Source organism: Crocodylus porosus, unplaced genomic scaffold, assembly GCF_001723895.1.
Source record: "Crocodylus porosus isolate Cpor-Errol unplaced genomic scaffold, CroPor_comp1, whole genome shotgun sequence".
NCBI classification, from domain to species: domain Eukaryota; kingdom Metazoa; phylum Chordata; order Crocodylia; family Crocodylidae; genus Crocodylus; species Crocodylus porosus.
In genome coordinates, this window is record NW_017728886.1 from 3,449,461 (window position 1) to 3,456,240 (window position 6,780).

The 6,780-nt window shown below is 47.9% G+C and overlaps 1 protein-coding gene across 1 annotated transcript in view; it reads left to right on the top strand.

Annotated features, from left to right (window-relative positions):
- The first annotated feature begins 4,893 nt into the window (after positions 1-4,893).
- The window catches only part of ACKR2 (atypical chemokine receptor 2), a 13,845-nt gene continuing 11,958 nt past the window's right edge, over positions 4,894-6,780 (top strand). The window contains exon 1 of the mRNA XM_019529319.1: positions 4,894-4,984. The gene's annotated coding sequence lies outside the window, so the exon portion shown is untranslated. The remainder of the gene's footprint in view (positions 4,985-6,780) is intronic.

Consider the following 6,780-nt stretch of genomic DNA (forward strand, 5'->3'; position numbering starts at 1 on the left):
TGTGTGCCAGGATAATTTTTTCAAAGAGCTTACCCGGGATTGAGGTAAGACTAACTGGCCTGTAATTTCCCGGGTCCTCTTTTTTTCTTTGAAAACTCATGGCGATTAGGAGATGTCCCAGATCAGGGGCAGGCAAAATAAGGCCCAAAGGCTGGATTTGGCCCACCAGGCCATTCTATCCAGCCCATGGGCCCCCCACAAATTTAGAAAATATTTATCTCCCGCAGATACCTGTCAAAGATGACAGGAGCCTGGGGCAGGAGGATCCAGCAGCCGAGCCCTGCCCCACCCTCAGCCATCTCCCTGCTTGTCTGCCTTCACACTGCTTCAGCACCACATGGCTCCTGGCGGCATCGTCAGACCATGGGAGCACGGGGCTCATGCTGGTACCCCACAGCCAGGAGCAGAAGGGCTCTGTGTGTGTGTGTGTGATTGCAGGGTGAGTCCCACATGCACACTTCACCATACATATGCACCTCGCACTGTCATATGAGCAGACTCCCACACCCCGTCACATATCCAGCCCACCCTCCCCCACATGCACTTTTCCCCACAAACCCCATAGCTACCCACACCCCACATATCCACATAGACACCCACATGCTCCTTCACCCCACACCTCCCACACCTATCTACTCCCCACAGACACACCCTCTCCCACACCTGACATACCCACATACCCACTGTGGCAGAAAGCCACCTTGGTTTCTCCCCAAAATCTCTGCCCTGTGATAATGTAATTAAATCTCTGTGCTGTGACCAGCAGAGGCGACACACTCTTACCCTATCTCTTTAGCTCACCTGAGCTGGCTACATTCCTGAGGGAGGGGGGAAACCTGCTCCCTCTGCCTACGTGACTGGTATCGGGTACCTGGGTGAGGGGCATCTACCTCATGGGCTGGAGTCTGCCCGGCAACTAGTGGTGTATTTCAAATTGGTTGGCCGACAGCCAACCAGAGCTGGCCTCCACTGGACCAGGTGAATGAGGTCACAGGGGCTATATAAGTTAAGACTGCCCAGGAGAGGGGGAGCAGCAGCCATGCGGGGGATTCAGAGGAGCTTTACCATCTGAAACTGGCTCTCTCCCCCAAAACTCACGGGCTAGAAACAGCCTGCCTTCAGAGGGAAACTTCACCTGCCTTTGGAAGATGCTTGTGAGTAAGCTACTGGAGAGCTGATTAGATAGCTAGCTGGCAGTAACTCAGATGCATGATCAAAAGGCTACCTCTTTGCTCCTAAAGAGCAAAGGTTTGCTCTTTAGGATTTCTAGGATATTGCTAAACCTTGTACCCTATTTTCACCCTACCCCTGTAATCAATAAAGTTCTCCTTTGTGACCAGTGTGGGAGACTTATTGAGGAGTGGATCTAAATTATGCCCAAGAGACCCCTTAGGTCTGTGGACTAAGGAAAACTTTCCATTTTGCCTCTGACTTGGGGAAGTGCCCCGAGTGCCTGTACTGGGTTGAGCATCTGGGTTAACTTTAGGCCTGTGTTCCCTGAGGACACAGGGCTAAGAGTGAGTCCCTTCTCAGGGTGGTGGCAGCTATGTTACCCCCAGGCTAGCGAGTGTGCTTCAGGAAGGAGGTCGGCTGGACATAAGGCACCCCTAGGGAGGCACTCGGAGCCTGGAAGGTGGTCAGGTTCAAGGAGGTGGGTGGCTTAATGCAGGAATGCCCCCTACTGGCCCGCCACACCCACAGCCCCCCACAAACCTATACAGCCTCCAATTCCCCCCACAACATACAAGAGTAAGACTTCATTTTAAGTTATTGTGCAATCACCTCTATGTACACTACACAACCACATGTAAATCAGGACAAAAAAAAATTTTGAAATAAAATCAATGAATATTGCAGATGTTCATTCACTTTTTAGAATATAATTTGGTATTTTTCTGGTTCTGAGATGGCAAAATCCCTTGCTGAAAGGAGTACTTCTGGGAGCAAGGGGAGGGACTTCTGGTGGCAAAGGTTGGGGTTGGTATTTTTCTGGTTCTGAGATGGCAAAACCCCTTGCTGAAAGGAGTACTTCTGGGAGCAAGGGGAGGGACTTCTGGTGGCAAAGGTTGGGGTTGGGGGGGTGGGACTTCCGATCACAAGATGGTTATGGGGGGCAGGGCATCTGTCAAGGGGCGGGACTACCCCAGCAGCCCTCAACAGCTTGCCAAAACTCGGTAAGCAGACCTCCATCTGAAATAATTTACCACACCTGTCCCAGATGATTGGAAAGGGGCAAACGTAGTGCCCACATTTAAGAAAGGGAAGGAGGAAGGATCCAGGGATCTACAGACCTGTCAGCCTCACCTCAGTCCCTGGAAAAACCATGAAGCAGATCCTCAAGGAATCCATTTCTAAGCACTTGGAGGAGAAGAAGGTGATTAGGAACAGTCAGCATGGGTTCACCAGGGGCAAGTCATGCCTGACCAACCTGATTGCCTTCTATGATGGAGTGACTGGCTCTGTGGATGTGAGAAGACCAGTGGATATGGTATACCTTCAGTTTAGTGAGGCTTTTGATATGGTCTCCCACAACATTCTTGCAGGCAAGCTAAGGAAGTGTGGGCTGGATTAATAGACTGTAAGGTGGATAGAAAACTGACTGAAGTATCGGGCTCAGAGGGTAATAATCAATGGCTTGATGTCTAGTTGGTAGCCGGTATGAAGTGCCCCAGGGGTCAGTCCTGGGGCCAGGTTTGAATGACCTGGAAGATGACACAGGGTGCACCCTCAGCAAGTTTGCAGATGACACCAAGCTGTGGGGAGCAGTAGATACTCTGGAGGGTAGGGCTAGGATTCAGAGTGACCTTGACATATTGGAGGATTGGGCCAAAAGGAATCTCATGAGGTTCAACAAGGACAAGTGCAAGGTCCTGCACATAAGACAGAGCAATCCCATGCACTGGGACAGGCTGGGGGTGACTGGCCGGGCAGCAGCTCTGCAGAAAAGGACCTGGGGGTGACAGTGGACAATAAGCTGAATATGAGCCAACAGTGTGCCCTTGTTGCCAAGAAGGCTAATGGCATCCTGGGCTGTATTGGTAGGTGTGTTGCCAGCAGGTCAAAGGAAGAAATGATAATTCCCCTCTATTCAGCACTAGTGAGGCCATATCTGAAGTACTGTGTTCAGTTTTGGGCCCCCCACTACAGAAAGGATGTGGAAAAATTGGAGAGACTCTAGTGGAGGACAGTAAAAATGGTGAGGGCTGGGGGACATGACTTGTGAGGAGAGGCTGAGGGAACTGGGCTTATTTAGTTTAGAGAAAAGAAGACAGAGGTGGGATTTAATAGCAGCCTTCAACTACCTGAAGGGAGGTTGAAAAAAGGATGGAGCTGGACTGTTCTCAGTGGGACAGATGACAGAATAAGGAGCAATGGGCTCAAGTTGCAGCAAGAGAAGTTGAGGTTAGATGTTAGGAAGATAGTAAAGCACTGGAACAGGTTACCCAGAGAGGTGATGGACTCCCCATCCCTGGAGATTTTTAAGACCTGGGTAGACAAAGCCCTGGCTGGGATGATGTAGTTGGGGCTGGTCCTGCTTTGGGCAGGGGGTTGGACTAGATGTGACCTCCTGAGGTCCCTTCACACCCTCATTTTCTATGATTTGATGATACTGAAGTATAATGTCAACAGTGAGAAAGTAATGATGAAGACAAATTTGTCTAGACCAGTTTGAATTGCTCAGCAAGATGTGCTTATTTGAGAAACTTATTTTTAATACAGCCCAGAGCTGTGTTATGCATTTTAAGGATGAAGAACATAAGTCATGTTCTAAGATAGGGGCCAATATAATGGCAAGCAGTATATCTGCAAAGGATGTAAGTGCCGTGATAGAGAACCAAGTGAGTTTGAACTTGCAGTCTAATACCATAATGGAGAGGGTGAATGCAATCCCTGGTTTTATTAGCAGAAGAATTCCAACTAGAAGCAGGGAGGAGGCATTACTTCTATAGATGATAACATCTATAATGAGATGATGGGTGGAGTGGAAAGTCCAGTGCCAGTGTCCATACAGATGCTGACATTTTGGAAAGACATCAGAAAAGATCTACAAGAAGGATTTGGGGTCTGGAAAACCATCCTGATTTGGGAAAGACTAGAGAAGCTCAAATGTATTTAGTTTCTGCAAAACAAGGTCAAGTGGTGGCTTGATTATGGTCTAGAAGTACCTGGGGAAGAGATTTCCAATGGTATATAACGCTATAATCAAGAGGAAGAAAAGGAAAATTAAGACACAAAGGCTGGAAGCTGAAGCTAGATCAGTCCAGAGTAGGAAAATAATGCAGATATTTAACCACAAGTGTGATTAATTATTGGAACAAATAACTGGAAACACTAATAGCTTCCTTTTTAAAGACACATAATAAAGCTTATGAGTTTATCCAGAAATTCTTGGGGAAGGATCCGTGCTGTGCTCTGAGTCAGAACACGCGATCAGAAGGGCCCTGGCTAGCCTTGGTGTTAAGTGCTGGGCGTGTCTACCCATGATCATTTACTGTGGAGTAACCAAAATCACTGCACGGCATAGGCACCCATCTACACGTGCATGCCCGTGCAGCACAGTGAAAAAGGCAACTTACGCTGACCTGAGTGTAGTTTTGATACTGGCATGATGCAGGGATCGAATTTAAACCCGATTACTTACTGCGCTTCAAGGCATGTGTAGACGCCGTACTGCGCAGTAACACAGACTACACGCAGCATGAATGTGCTTTAATGCCTGCCTGTGAATGTAGACGCCAGCCTATTCCCACTTACTGCGCAGTAAATTTAAGCTGCTGTAAATACACTTGTAGACATGCCCGTTGAGTTTCATTTTGCTTTGATTATAAAAGTAAAATAAGTACAACTCATCCTATCCCCCGCCTATTTAGAAGACAAATCTGACACTGCTTCCTTCCCCTGTTGAACTAGAAGGCACAGCCACAAAACTGTTTAAGCAGCAGCTGTATTCTAGGCAGATGCTGAGACGACAGCAGACCTGTGGGTGAGTTCATTTTATTTCAGAGTTGAGCTTCTCAAAAAAGATTTGCCAAAGGGTTTCCAGGGGTTTCTCTTCCTTTTTTTTTTGGTAATAGGTGGTTCACTGGTGTAACAAGTACACAAAATGCATTAGCATTTTGTACTGCAAAGTGTGCTATTTATACAGCAAACTACGTTGCTGTAAAACATGGTTTTAGTTTAACTATGATTGTCTATTTCTTTTTTTGGTTTGTATCTGCTTTGCTGTATATATATTCCTGTTCTATATGCTTGCTGTGTATCTATGACCTCTCTCCTCTGGCTTGGTGATTTCAAGAGAAACTGCAAGTACGTAGATACCTGAGGCAAATCAGCCCTTAGGTTTAGAAATCACCCTAACCCCCTGCTCTTTACTGTAAGCAGCAAACCTGGCTTCTCATCACAAGCAAGCGGCGATCAGACCCCCCACCTAATTGGCTGAATTGGGCATTGTTCTTTTTAAAAATGAATTGGCTAAGAAGAAAGACTAAAAACCTTTAAAGCCATGGTTGGAAAAGCTTGTGCGATGCCACACCAGTAACATAGGAGCAACTCAACTGAGGCTTAGCCTCTTTCCCCTGGGACCACTGAGAGCTGAAAAGCTGAATTGGGAGCCGGAGCAACTGGTCCCTCCCCTTCACTGGAGAAGCAAGCTGAAGCTATGTGATGGGAAAGCCTCAGGTACAAGGAAAGAAAGTCAGTGTCAGGGTTTGAGACCCCTATTCCCTGCCCCTTCTTTCCCTTTTTCTTTTCCTTGATTTTCAGTGGGATGATACCATAGGGGTATTAATCCCTGGAGCGTGCTGACCAAGGTTAGAGCCTGGCACTTTTGCTGGCAGATTTGGGCCAGGATGGCACCTGGCACAGTTTGGGCCAGGGTGAGAAGCCTGGCAGTTTGTTGCTGACGAGGGTCCAGAGTCCCTTGATTTAATAAGCCAATCTAAGAATCCCAGCCAGAGAATGGGGGACCTGTGGAGCTATAATGCCTACTATTAGTCTACAGCCTGACTCCCCTAAGCACTTGAAACTGCATACACACACACACCGGAGAAGTGTGTGAAGTTAGATAACAAGAATGTATTGTAATGGAAATGGCAAAAACAAGCATGTGAACTTGACAGGTTAACAGGTTATTAACATAAATACATGGTGTCTATGGACACGACACTACAGGCAGTTTGAGTCACACAAACACACAGAGGGCGGGATGGCTCTGACCTGTGCTCAGACACTTGCTCCCTGATCTGATGCAGTCCGTCCGTGGACTGGAGCTGCCCTTGCTCCCTCCTTCTCCCTAACCCTAACCCGGACCCCTTTAGGGAACTTGGCTCTCCACTACTGAGGTTGGGGTAATACTTTGCCATCCTTCTGGTGATCTTGCAGGTTAGTCTCCTGGGCTAAGACCCAATTCCCAAGCTAATTCTCCCTGGGCTAAGACCCAATTCCTCCTCATAGTCTTCATCAGGGCGACAACCCAGACTCACACCCCAACTTGTGATCACCTTCTGCAGGCAGACATTCTCTCATCATACCTCAGACCCCCGCATCCACAGAAGCACTGCACAGTTATACCCCATAGATTTCATAGATTTCATAGACATTAGGGCTGGAAGGGACCTCGGGAGATCATCGAGTCCAGCCCCCCGCCCAAAGGACAGGAAGTCAGCAGGGGTCATAGGATCCCAGCAAGATAGGCATCCAATTTACTCTTGAAGGTGTTCAATGTAGGTGCTTGAACCACCTCCGCTGGCAGACTGGTCCAGACCTTGGGGGCTTGGACAG